The sequence below is a fragment of the Ranitomeya imitator genome, chromosome 4 (assembly GCF_032444005.1).
Source record: "Ranitomeya imitator isolate aRanImi1 chromosome 4, aRanImi1.pri, whole genome shotgun sequence".
Classification (NCBI taxonomy): domain Eukaryota; kingdom Metazoa; phylum Chordata; class Amphibia; order Anura; family Dendrobatidae; genus Ranitomeya; species Ranitomeya imitator.
This window is the reverse complement of record NC_091285.1, coordinates 560,539,731-560,555,256: the sequence shown is the minus strand read 5'-3', so window position 1 is coordinate 560,555,256 and position 15,526 is coordinate 560,539,731.

The window sequence follows — 15,526 nt, the reverse complement described above, 5'->3', positions numbered from 1 at the left end:
TACCAGTGCAAAGACATCTCTAAGGGTGGGCTCTGCTCCTGACTCCTTATCTTCAGGTCCCCCTACTACCACCGCCATGTCACCATCCCTGCTCCCCTGTTGTACCTCCTGCTCCTCTGCTGGGCTTTCCTCCTCTCCTTCTGTGTCTGTGTCCACTCCGTCGTCCTCCTCTGCTTTTCCTGTGTTCCCTGCGGCTTCCACTCTAGCAAACTGCTGGAGCTTTGCCGCCGCCGACATTCTCTTCTGGCATGCCGCGTTGTCCTTCTCCGCCTTCTCCCTGGCGTCGGCGCCATCTTGGCCGGTCCCTGCCTCGCCGGCTCCGGCGTCTCTTTGTCTCCTCCTGGTCATGTTCACCGACCTCGGGGCCGCCGCTATTCACCGCCGCACTCCCGGGACTCTCCTGCAGCCGGTAAGCGCTGTGAATCGCCGCTCAGCTGCGGCTTATAAGGATAATATTAACTTTGGCAGCGGGAGCGCTCTGTCACGCGTCCGCTCACATGAACGTTCAGGCCACGCCCCATTCACAGATCCTTTAATCATTTCCCATACGACATACTTTGCAGTCCGCTCACCAACCTGGTAGCTCTTCTCTTGGTTTTTCAATTCTTTTTCCCACGTGCTGTTGCTTAGTTCTGTTCCTCCCATTCTGTAGATGTAATTTTTGTTTCTCTTGCCCAGGCATAGAATTTTGCATTTTTCCCTGTTAAACATGATTCTATTAGTCTTTGCCCATTGTTCAAGCTTATCTAGATCCTTCTGAATCCTTTCTCCGTCTTCTCTAGTATTAGGTATCCCTCCTAGCTTTGCATCGTCTACAAATTTGATTAGTTTACCTTCAGTTATGTTATCTAGAATATTTATAAAAATGTTGAACAACACTGGGGCTAGGACAGAGCCTTGTGGTACCCCACTTAAAACACTCTTCCAACTGGATAACTGGTTATACAACCATTTATTACCACTCTGAGTATGATCACTGAGCCAGTTATGAATCTTCCTAACCGTAGCCTTTTGAATCTTATACTTGGCCATTTTTTCAATAAGGATAGTATGAGATACTTTATCAAATGCTTTGCTGAAGTCAAGATATACTATATCAACCACATTTCACTGATCTACCCAGTCAGTGATTCCATCGTAGAAGGAAATTGGAGTAGTCTGAGATTACTTGTTTTCTACAAACCCATGCGGGCTCTGGTTAATTACTGTTTTCTTATCCAAGTACTTGCATACATGCTGTTTAAAAATTTGTTGAAAGATCTTTCCTGGTATAGAAGTAAGGCTCACAGGGATGTAATTTCCATGCTCCATCTTTCCATTTCCTTTTTTGAAGATAGGAAAAACATTTGCTCCTCAAGCAACAGGACTCCTCCTGTTCTCCAGGATTTTTCATCAAAGATTCTGGTTAGTGGTTCTGCAATTTTCTCTTGCAACTCTTTCAGTACCATAGGATCACAAGGATATCGGAAAGAGATATAAAAGGGGAGACAAGGGGTACAGAGTCTAAGTGTAGGTGTATATTCACTGCAAGAAAATATATCTTGCTGCACTCACCCTTTGGATGTCTTGTATGTACAATCAATTGATCAGTATGATGGATCCACTACTTGTAATCTTCTGGTACGCAGCACAATTGCAGGAATTATGCCAGCCTTAATCCAAGGATTGCATGAGAATACTTTGGTTAAAAAAAATTTCTTTCTTAATGCTTCCGGAAGACAAGCATAGTTTAGAGGTTGAGATAATTTGCTCAGTACCAAATTTGTTAGGACACTTTAATAAGAACAAAACAACGCATTTCAGCCCACAACGGCTTTCATCAGGTATAATATGTGCTTTTTTTTCCTGCACCGTAGGATGTAATTCATCTGAGTAACGAGATTTAAATTAATTTAAATTAGATAATTGTTCCTTCATCATCTCTCTGTTTATAGATAGTGTGGATTATTTTATTCATTCGATGGCACCGTGAAGATCAGTTGATGTTACAATTGCTTTCTTAGAGAACACAAAAGAAGAATAATAATTTAAAAGTTCAGCCTTCTCAACATGATTTTTGACCACTTCACCCTTTTTATTCTGGAAAATCTTATAACTAGTGTTGAGCGATACCGTCCGATACTTGAAAGTATCGGTATCGGATAGTATCGGCCGATACCCGAAAAGTATCAGATATTGCCGATACCGATATCCGATACCAATACAAGTCAATGGGACACCAAGTATCAGAAGGTATCCTGATGGTTCCCAGGGTCTGAAGGAGAGGAAACTCTCCTTCAGGCCCTGGGATCCATATTAATGTGTAAAATAAAGAATTAAAATAAAAAATATTGATATATTCACCTCTCCGGAGGCCCCTGGACATCACCGCGGGTAACCGGCAGGCTTCTTTGTTTAAAATGAGCGCGTTTAGGACCTGAGGAATGACATCGCGGCTTCTGATTGGTCGCATGCCGCCCATGTGACCGCCACGCGACCAATCAGAAGCCGCGATGTCATTCCTCAGGTCCTAAATTCCTAGAATGAGGAGTTTAGTGCCTGAGAATGACGTCACGGCTTCTGATTGGTCAAGTGGCGGTCACATGGGGGCACGCGACCAATCAGAAGCCGTGACGTCATTCCTCAGGTCCTAAACGCGCTCATTCTAGGAATTTAGGACCTGAGGAATGACGTCGCGGCTTCTGATTGGTCGCGTGGCGGTCACATGGGCGGCACACGACCAATCAGAAGCCGCGACGTCATTCCTCAGGTCCTAAACGCGCTCATTTTAAACAAAGAAGCCTGCCGGTTACCCGCGGTGATGTCCAGGGGCCGCCGGAGAGGTGAATATATCAATATTTTTTATTTTAATTCTTTATTTTACACCTCACTATGGATCCAATACCGATACCCGATACCACAAAAGTATCAGATCTCGGTATCGGAATTCCAATACCGCAAGTATCGGCCGATACCCGATACTTGCGGTATCGGAATGCTGAACACTACTTATAACATCTAAATCCTTTTTTACAGCTTTTGGTCTCCCTTGCAAACCTCACTTCATTACTGGCTTTTGATCTTCTAATGCTTTCCCTTTTTTCCCTGCCATCAGCATTTTATTCATCTTTAGATATGTACCCTTCTTTCCATTAAGTATATTTTTTTTCCTTTTTTTAACAAGTGATGAAGTTCTGTGTTCATCCATCCTGGTGTCTTTAAATGCTTCCAATTCATTCTTCTTTTTGGGACTGTTACCAATTGTGCAGGGAGAATTTAATTTATCAAAATCTCCCATCCTTCTTAGACATTTCTGTCCTTTAGAACATCCTGCCATTGGAGCAATCCTACCCTCTTTCTGAGTCCATTAAAATCTTCCTTTCTGAAGTCCAACTTTAAAGCCTGAGTCCTCGCTGATCTTCCACCTGTTGGAATCCAAAATTCGAGGACAGCGTGATATCTGTCTCCTAAATTCCCAGTTACCTTTGCTTTCTCAACCATTTCCTCCCTGTTCATCCGTATCTTCAGTCTATCCAAGTGGCGAAATAGTAAACACCTACAATAGTGTCCTTTCTGTTCTTCTCTCCTTGTATTCTTACCCAGATATATTATGCAGCTAGTAAACCAACACTTCTTGAAGTTACTGTTCTAGAAATTTTAATATGTGTGAGTTACAGAGTAACCTTGATAGGAACCAAATTGTGATTACTAGATGAATGGGTCAGATTGGCACAAAAATTTCAGGTGTTGTGGAATGTTCACGGTATGTATTGGTCACAACTATAGATAAGAAAATTTGACACTGTATAATTTCGGCAGATTAACTCAAATTTTTTCAGCTTTTTCCCATTTTCTTTGGTCTGGATACCAATCTGGTCCTCACTGAGCGATCTTTGGCATCTTCCAGCTCCAGGCATCATTTGTGTCTCATGTGCTGACTAGACAACTATGTTTTGACATACATCTCACAATGTCACATTGTTGTGGCCTATTCTACACAAGAGATGCCAAAGAAGATAGATATATGTATTATACTTTAGATCAGTCTTTCCTAAATTCAGGTCCTCATGGTCCCCAACAGATCACGTTGTCAGGATTTCCTAAGTATTGCATTGGTTAGAATACCTCTGGCAATTTCTGATGTCTTGATAATATTTCCATCACCTATACAATACTAAGGAAATCCTGAAAAGATGATCTGTTGGGGGGTCATGAGGATTTGAGTTTGGGAAACAGTGCTTTAGATTCTGGAGATACCTTAGCGCTTAATATACATTCAATATTCATTGAATAAATTTAATACAAAGGAAATGTCCTCTCCAAATTTGAGCAGACAAACTGAATTTGAATTTGCTTGTCACTAGAATGGGATTATGGAATAATAGAAGAAAGTGGTCTGTTTCTATAATGCATATTTTATTTTTCATTATTTGGACAATTGGATACATGTTTGTCACTTACCTGGGAAGGAGGTGACAGAAAGATGTTCTATGGAAAGAATACAATCCATCGATGATTAATACTTTAGTTAACATTCTACTGGGAAATCTGAAGTCCAGGCATTACGTTAGATGGAACTGTGATATGTACCACATACCTAACTATTGTTGCAGTCTTAGTATATATTTTCATGACAGTAGTATTCATTATTTTCAGTGGATTCTTTCAGTAGGATAGTGTAAGGAACATAACATAGTACAAGGTGTTCACTTTGCTTATGAATTCTGCATACCTCAACTTGGCCAATCATCTGTTGGTTGTTTCATTTTTATTTTATTTAATGCTAGCAGTCTAATTAAATCGCTCGAAGAAAATTGTATCAATTCTTAAACATGTGCAAAAGACTTTCAACCACAAGAAATTATAATTTTGTAGTGAATGAAGACTTAGCTTAGGTAATTATTGTTGCATGCATTTAGGACCTGTCACTTGACAGAAATTTGTAATTTTTCACCTGGTATGAATAATGCTATTATACAGAATCTATCATTTCCTTTTGCTTCTACATCTGTACCTTCCTGAAACATGGCCTTCTCATCCCTCTATGTAAATCTAGTCTTTTTTTATCAAAGTGGGCGTGGTCCTCAGTTCTTCTGTATGGGAGTTTTTTTGAAGACTGTGCCCAGTTGGCTATAAAAATTAGATTTATATACAGGGAATAGGGTCCATATTTTAGAAACAGAGGGGTGCAAGAACCATACATAAATAATATTAGATTCAAGAGACCAGTGGAATTTACAACAAGTAAAAAAACTGTATGTTTACTACAAGTGACAGGTCCTCTTTAAGGCGTGGTCTCATGATTGTCATGTGGGAAATTTTTTGAGACATAAATTGTAAACTCCCCTGGCAAAAAAAAAAAAGATAAGAAGATACATTTTGCACAGCTCTAAAGAATATATGAGAACCATATTGGTGATGAAAATGTAGGTAATAAAATCATTAGGCTTCACATACATAAGACAAAAGACAAGCAATCTGACTTTACCCAGGAATGATTAGAAAGGTTAGAGTTAACTTCTAATCTGAGCTGTCATTGCCTGTAATTTTAACTCTGTTCATGAATAGTTTAAGAATATTTTCAGTAACCAGGACAATATTATTTTAAAACTACTTTTTATCATCATCGTGTATCTCATTATATTATAATTATCAATCAATGACATTGCAATTATTCCTGCCTTCCATTGCCTCTTATTTTCTTTTACAAGTCAATGATTTTTAGACACCAGTCACCTTTTGACTTGTGATTAGCCTGGTTCCCTTAAGGTTCAGTCCCTCTATGAAATAGCCATTTGTTTTATGGAGAATTAGCTCTTTATTGCTTTCATCACTTGAAAGAACCTCCCGCAAATGAGATAAATACCTAGGTCCCTTCTTAAAAGAGACACTTGTCTCACAGCTGGTAGTAACATAGTATTGATAAAACAAAGTAAAATGGTAGCACAAATTACAGCTTTCTCTATTTTCTGCTAGTGTAATTATGATCACTCCTACAATTCATCAGTGTAGATCATTTTATCATTTTTGTCACCTCGAAGAGCTAAAAGAGAAGGAGATGTTGGGGCAGGGAAGTGACAACTGACTCAAACACATTTCTGGCTCTGAAAATCACAGCAGTTGTCACTTTCAAATTAATTTTAGACCTTACTTTTGACAGCATTGTAGGGTTTTTCATGACTAAGGAATATGTGACTATAAGGGTCCCACTTAACCAAATATATAGACTCTAACTTCCCCCATCCTTTATCTAATAAATAAAGCATCACACTGCATGATGACACTGCATGATGTTAAATAAAATGGCTACAGCAACCTCATTTATTGAATCAATATGGCCATCAAAAAGGTCATAGTTGCAACAAATAGCTCCTATGCACTGCCCATAGTTCCACTGCACCGGCTCGGGGGCCCCTGAGCTGAATGTTGCGCATAGCAAAATGTCTCACTGAGACCTAGCCCAGTAGGGACCCACTTACAATTCTGTAAAAACTTTAAAACACATGGGAGTCACCCATTCCTGCACTGACCTCCCCCCCATCATTCAGTACTATCAACCTCCTTCAAAACTCCTCTCCTTTTCCACAAATTGTGACAAAATGAACAAACTCCCCATGTCATCTTTAAAGTATTAGTCCTCTAGGGTGGGTGGGTGTTATGTTCCATGCACAAAGGCAATAACTGAGAAGAACATCCTATAAGTTACCCCTCCTTTTTTACCCCCAAAGAGAACCATCCTCCCAACCTATCAGGTAAGCCCACAGACTCCTCTGCCCCTATACTCCTCCCCCAAAATTCTCATTCAAACCACCACTCCCCCAATTTAATTCCTTAGCACCCAACATTCTGGCCTAGAAAACAATTTAATTCATGAGACCCTCCCTTGAGACCCACGGGATGTATATTCTGGGCCATTGCTGGTTTAATGATGGATCCTAACAAGACTATAACTGTGTTAATAATTCTCTTGGTACACCTTTACCGGTACATCTCAAAATACTAGAGAATTTAGTACAATTGAGAACTTTTCTTGAGAACGATGGGTTAAGGGATGTAGGATGATTTACATCTCATAGGGGCTAGGGAGTTTCTAGCTTTGCTTTTATCCCTGGTTATGTTATAGGACTTGATGGAGGGTTGAATATTGATTTATTGGGTAGCCACCACTCCCAAGTAGTAATTTGCAATACATTCTTTTTGTTATACAGCTGTTCTTTGTAATAATATCCAGCACTTCTCCCACATATTTCATAGGTGATGGAATTACAGGTGTTTAGAGCTCAAGGCATTGCTGCACTTAAGGTTAGTGTGCAGCTCTATACTGATCACTGGCCCCTGTTGACTTCTTCTTTTCTTTACTATTGATATTTTGGTCCCCAGTTCCAATCCGTTACGAAAATGGCACTAATAATTTCTATTAAAGTAAAGCAACCAGTTATGTCCAATACACTCAGGTTGAACCTTACTTCATACAACGTAAATCACCTTGAAATATTATGGGATATTGTCCCCTGTCAACATCTATGCCTTAGTGACCATGTTGCTTTTAAAGAGTTAATTGCATGGGTATGAGACCACAGGAGCTATCCTAGTGTTAGACATCAGTGTATTCGAAAGCATCCAGTGCCTTTTTATGATATTATTAATCTTTGTTGCAGAAAGCCCAGCAGGTGAAAAAAATGAAGACAATTTAGTAAATAATGAACGCCAAGATGACTTATTGTTTTCCTGCAATGAGGAATAAGTGCAGTTTATTTTCTGACCTTTTTCCAGCGGCTGCCAAGAAATCAGAGGTAATAAACTTTGCTGGCTCTTGCTTTGAGATGAAGAGCTGATTTATTTAAACAGCTTATTTTTACTTTAGTATTTTTACAACCTCATTCAATGCTTACCACTGTTAAGCATGTATTTACCATGTCACTTTATCCTTCCTCTGAACCATTCAAATAGACAATCAAAATTGGAACCCATCGGGGGCGTGGCTATGTAGCCGGGCGGAGAGGACGTGTCTGGCTGGAGCTCCGGTGATCCTGATTTGAATGCTGCAATATACTCACCCAGGAGGGTTCCTTCGGCTGCCACTGTGTTCCTCTGGATACCTGGAGGAGCCCGGCTTCAGAGCAGGTGTTCAGTGTAGCTCCGGCTGGTAGAGCACCAGGGAAGCCATGATGGTGGACGGGCCTTGAAGGAGACGGCGGCCATTTTACCTGCCACGTGCGCCGATGGTGAAGAATGTGGAGCGGCGGCACTCAGCTGAAGGGGAATTAGCTGGACGCAGGCTAAGCTCTGGGAGGTATGACAGATGGACCGCGCGGTGTGAGCCCTGAGAAATGGGCCATGCGCTCCCCCCATTCTCAATATGGTATAGTGCCTGATAGTTCCAGTGTCTGCTCCCAAACGGATGTATCTCCCTCCGCTCCCGCCATTCAGAGTGTAACTGCGGACACTGTGGTGCCTGGTAGGTGGCTGACCAGCCGAGCACCACATAGATTTTGAGATATAGATAAATTCACTGCATGCAAACATTGTTTGGAGGAGGACCCTATATCTCTTGATAAACATTGAGCTTTATTTATCTCGGCTTTGTCCCCCTAACTTGCACCTCCCCCCAGGGTAATAAGTGCAGCAGCTGCAATAAATCCTTGATGCCACACGCTGCTTCCTCCGTAAGGATCTTCTGTAGGCTGTGTAGATACTTAACACAGACTTATTTGCTCTGCAACACATTGCTGCATTAACTAAGTAGTGACTGTATTTAATTATAGTGCAACAGTGCCTGGACCTTATTTTATAAAACATTAATTATGCATCGTCCAAGAACCTTGGGTGCAGCTGAAAAGTTGAGAAAATATGCACGACCTGACCCCCTGATAACTTGCGGTCGATTAAAGATAATTCACCTGGGGCTAGGACTGCTAGTCAGCCAAAAAAACGTGCTTCTGATAGTGAGGAGAATGGAGATCGGGAGGATTTAACTTTGAAACAAGCATCTGTGCAGTTAATGCAGGCTATATCACTAACCAGGACATCCTTAACTGAGAAAATAGAGGAGGTGCACTTTGAGGTGGGACGCCTGTGACAGGACATGAAATCTATGAGGGGCCGCATTACGGAGGTGGAGTCCCATGGTGAAGACAACTCTGTGCCCATGGAAACTAAATTAACAAAAGTGGCTGGCTCTGTAAATGCCTGGAAGCAAAAGGTGGACAACCTGGAAAATAGACTATGTCGGAATAATATCTGCATTATTGGGCTCCCAGAATGCACAGAGGGTCAGCGACCAGAACAATTCCTGGAGAGTTGGCTTAAAGATTCTTTGGGAGACGAATTCTCCTCTACCTTCTCTGTGGAAAGGACTCACAGAGTACCAACAAAACCTCTTCCCCCGGGTTTCCCACCGAGACCCTTTTTGGCGCGCCTTTTGAATTGCAGGGATAGAGATGCAGTGCTTCGCAAGGCAAGACAAAAAAGCCCCATAAAATTTAATAATGCCACTATATCAATATTCCCGGATTTCTCTATGGAATTGCAGAAACATCGTGCCCAATTCATGGAGATAAAGAAACAACTCAGGTAAAACAACATTTTATATTCAATGATTTATCCAGCCCATCTCAAGATTATTTACAAGGGTTCTTACTCTTTCTTTATGACCCAAGCAGAAGCCGGAGATTGGATGCGATCTCATGTGGGAGCGAATGGGGGGGGGGGGAATCCTAAATTACCTGCCATCTTTACATATAGATACTCTGGAAATGGAACTGTTTCACTGGGTATTCTCCTCCTTTTATTTTTTCTTCCATTTTTAATGATAAGAGCTCTTTCTGCCAAAGTCCAAGAAAACAACTATATCGGACTCTGCTTTCAGAAATGGTACTCTCTTTTTTTTTGGGCAGCGATAGGAGCAAGAAACTTTGCATCCTCTTGAAGAGTATTTTGCTTTATCTTGTTTTAGCATTGTTAGGAATTGGTTATATAGGAATTGCTGCCATGTTTTTTTCCATTGTATACCAGAAATGTGATTGGCGTGACAATGTGTATTATTTGTGGATGAGGAGGTATGGCATCTGATCTTGCATGTTTGACCAGGAATTTGAGAGGTCTTGGATCCCCAAAAGAGAGTTAAAGTATTTTCTCAAATAAGACGTCACCATCCTCATATTGTAACCTTAGTTGAAACACACTTGACCAGAGACACGGCCTGCTATGTACAAAAACCGTGGGTACAATGGTCTGTACATACATTCCATATTAGTTATTCTAGGGGGGTTTCTTTATTAATTCATGAGGATGTAAGATGGGAGGTTGGGGAGGTACGGAGGGATCCTGAGGGCCAGTTTATCTTTGTACGTGCGTGGATTAACTTGAAAGACTATGTTATAATTTGTATATACAACCCCCCTCCTGCTAATATGTCCATCATAAAAAAGCTCTGACTTTTGCTCTGAATTATCCGGATGCATATATCTTATGCATGGGAGACTTAATTTGGTTATGGAAGAGGGCCTTGATAGGCTCAGGCTGGATGGCGAGGTTTTGTGGGTGACTCCCTCCCCTTCCCGTTTATCCACATTCATGGAGGGTAGTGGGTGGCTAGATCTGTGGAGAATACGTCATCCGGACGTAAAAGAATACACCTGCCAGTCATCCATTAGACGCACCCCATCCCGCTTGGATTATATTTTCGGCTCTAGTAACTTGGCGTTGTGGGTGGGGGAGATAGAACATGGAAACAGGAGCATTTCAGACCATAGCCCGGTAATACTTAAGCACAACTTTGGTCAGACAAGACATAATGCGGTCTGTAAACTAAATCCATTCTGGCTCAAGCTGATAGGCCCTAATGATAGAACTATAGACCAACTAGACTGTTTCATAACATCTGACCCGGAGCCACAGAATATAAATATGTTTTGGGATGCTCTTAAGGCGTACTTGAGAGAATGCATGACCTTTACAATTTCCTACATTAAACGCATGACCTCACGGGAAGATGATGAGATGGAGAGACGACTGAGAGACTCAGAAGAGGCCTATATTACTAGCCAAACCAGCGAGAATAGGGCTAAATGGTTACTTTCCCATAGATTATATACTCAATATGTAGATACTAAGTCTAAAAGTAAACTCTTTTTTACTCGACAAGAATACTTTGAGTTGGGAAATCAATCGAGTAAACTATTAGCATTCATGGTACGACAACACAATACATCTAATACTATACTTAAAATCCAGAAACCAGATGGTGCAATACTGACTTCTACAAATAGTATTCTTCAATGCTTTCAGGAATATTATAAAGAGCTGTATCGCTCTCAAGGGGACCTCGATACACCAGGTTGTTTAGACTATTTATCAGACATTGAGTTCCCTACGTTGAGCCCTACACAACAAGCTTTTCTAGATGCAGATTTCACTCTGGAAGAGATTAATGCGGCTATAGCGGATATGGCTTCTGGAAAGGCACCAGGCCCAGACAGGTTCCCCATAGAAATGTATAGACAATACCGGGATATTTTAGCACTGTGTCTTTTGAGGGTGTATCAAGGGATTTGGAGGGGAGGTTCTTTGCCAGACTCCTATTATGAAGCAAATATTATAGTTTTAAAAAAGGAAGGTAAGGACACCCTGGAATGTGGATCATATTGCCCTGTCTCATTGGTAAATATAGATTATAAAATGTTCACTAAAATATTAACCACTAGGTTAAATACGGTAATACTAGACATAATACACCCAGACCAGACCGGATTCATGCCAGGTAAAAATACGTCCATTAATATTAGGAGGGTCCAGTCGGTTGCGCAATATAGCTCACTGGTATTGGAGAATAGATGGGCTTTGGCCTCGCTACACGCGGCTAAGGCGTTCAACTCCCTTGAATGGCCCTTCCTGTCCGCATGTTTACAGAGATATCGATTTGGCCCCAAATTTAAAAAATGGATCAATGCAATATATATGAAATCTAAAGCCCGGATAATTATTAATAGCTCCATGTTAGAGACATTCTCCCTGAATAGGGGAACCCGACAGGGGTGCCCCCTTTCACCGGCCCTTTTTGCTCTTGCGATTGAAGCACTAGCAATACGTATGAGATCCACTCCATCCATTAAAGGTATTGAGATAGCAGACTGCGTGGAGGTTATTGGCTTATACACTGATGATATGGTAATATTCATGGATGATGTAGAGGAGACATTGCCGCATGTGATCGCCACCATAAATAGATTTAGTAAATGCTCGGGATTGTATATAAATGGGACAAATCCGCCTTGATGCCTCTCTCCCATGTTTCAGCAGATCATCTTAAAGAGCTATCCTTATTGCCAGTGGTGTCCCACTTTAAATATTTAGGGATAATTATACCCAAATACAGTAGATTTGACCTACAATTTAATGTCCCCCCGTTATTGGATCTAGTCAAGCATAAATTTGCAGTGTAGAGTAAATTACCTTTGTCTGTTTCTGGTTGCATAAATCTGATCAAGATGATATTACTTCAGAAGCTCAATTATTCCCTTCAGCACAGTGCAGTTCCTGTTCTCAGCTCCTTTTTTTCAAATCTAAATTTGTTAATCTCATCCTTTATATGGGGGAAAGCCAGGCCTAAACTTAAATTACCTACTTTACATAGATCCAAGCAAATGGGAGGTGTGGCGCTACCTGACTTTTTCCTGAATTATTTGGCCAGACAACTTAGGGCTCTGGGTAAGTGGATGCCTGGGGGTCATTTACCAAACTTGGAGAGTCATCTGGCCCACGCTGGCGAAGCTTGATTGCCCGTTAGGCTTTTTAGAAATTGATAGACCCAGCACCTCTAAATTATTACCGCTTCTCCGCGTAGCGAGATTGGTTTGGAAGCAGGTGAAAAGTGCCAATCATTTTGAAGGTATTATAGCCGAAATGCCATTATGGAATAATATGTACTTCCCGGAGCTACTGAACCACCCATCTACTCAGTTCTGGACCTCATGCAGTGTTGTTTCCATTAATAATTTGTATGAGCAGGGCGTCTTAATGTCTTTCGAACAGTTACAGACTAAGTATGATATTCCAAAGCCCCAATTCTTCCGTTATCTGCAACTAAGATCAGCAATACAATCATACATGCGCTGAGTAAATCCCGTGCTAATAATTTCATCCCTTCCAATAATAGGGATCCTTAAATCACAGAGGGCAGAGACAGCCCACAGGGGCCCTGCGCGCTGTCTCTTCCCCCCTAGCACACTGTCACTTCCCCCTCTCTTGTGCACTGTCTCTGCCCCCTGTGCACTGCCTGGGGCCCTGTGTGATCTGCCTGGGGCCCCATGTGCTGCTTGGAGCTCCATGTGCTGCCTGGGGCCTCGTGAGCTGCCTGAGGCCCTGTGCACTGCCTGGGGCCCCTGTGGGCTGCCTGGGGCCCTGTGCACTGCCTGGGGCCCTATGCGCTCCCTTGGGCCCATGCGTTCTGCCTGGGGCCCTGTACTCTGGCCTGTTACACCGGGGCCCATACAATGCTGATCATGATAGAACAACTACAAGGACAATCATATTCAAATAATGGAGTGAATCTTAAAATCCACATTCAATCTTATGAGTATCAGGGTGTTCAAAAGTTGAACCCTTTGACATGAATACACAGTTAACACACGACAGACATGGGAAACAGCCTTTTTCCCCATCCCAGTTAATGTGGTTTAACAAACTTTCTTTTAAGAGCCGATATCCGATTCAACCAAATGATCACCAATGTTCCTATTCTTCCGGTAAGAAATAAAGCGGTAACTCTGTAAATTCCTTTACTCCAGGTAAGCAACTCATTAACATCCACCAATGTTTTTTAATGGTACTTCGTCATTCCCTTCCTCCTAGATCTACTATTCAATAATTCCATCCTTTACCATCCGAGGACTTCTTTTTTAGTTGTATTCAATAATTCTTTTAGATATCCTCTCTGTAAAAATATATTTACCAAAGAATCCATAGCACCTTTTATCTCATCTACCTCTTTCACAATTCGTCGCACTCTCAATAATTGACTAAGAGGAATTGATCTCACTATATTACGTGGATGCTGGCTATCATATACCAAAAGATTATTCCTATGTGTTTTCTTAACAAACAGGGTTGTTGTCAACTCACCATCTCTCTGTTTGACAAAAACATTTTTTTTTTTTTGTCTTGCCCATTCTGCAAATTTAGCGCTCCGATCTGGCATCAGTCGAATATCCCTTCTTTGGATATTAGCTACTCACAAATGGCACCCTTACAAAATCCAGCTGCTGCAGCATCTCAACGAGGATGACCCAGATCTGAGCTCTGAATTTGCAGAATGGTCAAAAAAAAAATTTGGAAGAGGACCCTCAGTTTATACAGAACATTATGTTCAGTGATGAGGTAAACATTTTTGGGCCTTTTATATGGATACATTTAAATAACATGGGAATAGTGACAGTTTTCTTGCGTAGGGTGTCTTGCATTGAAATCTGCTGCATTGACCCGTGTACTGCATTCACCAGACATCAACACAGTTTCTATCCTCTCCTCATGTGTTAATCTCTGCGACGTGTTAATGGCTGTAAACAAAGAGAAACTTGTAAATAACTCATGAAAGAATAAAGTTATGTTAAAACCAAGCACACCATTGTTTTTCTTGTGAAATTCTCAATAAGCTTGATGTGTCACATGACCCTCTTCCCATTGCAAAAAATAAAGTTGGATCCAAAATGGCCACCATGGTCACCTCACCATCCATCTTGAAAAATTCCCCCCATACACTAATGTGCCACAAACAGGAAGCTGATGTCACCAACCATTCCCATTTTATTTAGGTGTATCCATATTGTACATGGCCCACCATGTAGAATTGATTTAAATAGCACTTTAGCACTAAATCACTTTCTGATGATTTAGTATATGAAATGGTGTTATGTGAATGATATTGGATCTTTTGTATATTTGAGGAAATATTAAGTTAATGCACTTTAATTGTGCCTATACATACTAGCCAGGAGAGACAGATTAAACTAAAACATAACCTTTAATACATATTGTCTAAAAACAATGGATAACTCCAAACGAAACAACCTAAAAGCGATAAAGTGCAAAAAGTGCAAAAAGTTTCCAGTGCTCAGTAATAAATGGTTAGATCTCACCAAAATTGAAGTCCTGATTAGAGATTACACATCTCTGGAAGCCCATATATCAGTAGTATGGATCGGAAGGGGAGAGTTTCTGATATCCCCTGTCGTGCCCCTGCAATGTTCCTATCCTTACAAGGACAGTCCCCAAGTAAGGCTACTAAATTGTACCCACCTAATTATATGGAACCTCCCTATGCAGTTCCTCCCCCATCGAGGTTTACATTGCCCCCATCCAGGTATAGATGGCCCCTCCATCCAGGTATACATGTCCCACAATGCAAGTATGCATGGCCCACCCATTCAGGTATACATGGCCCCCCATCCTAGTATACACGGCCCCATCCTGGGAAACATGACCTCATCCAGGTATACTTGGCCCAACATCCTGGTATACATGATTCCTCCATCCAGGAATACATGGCCCC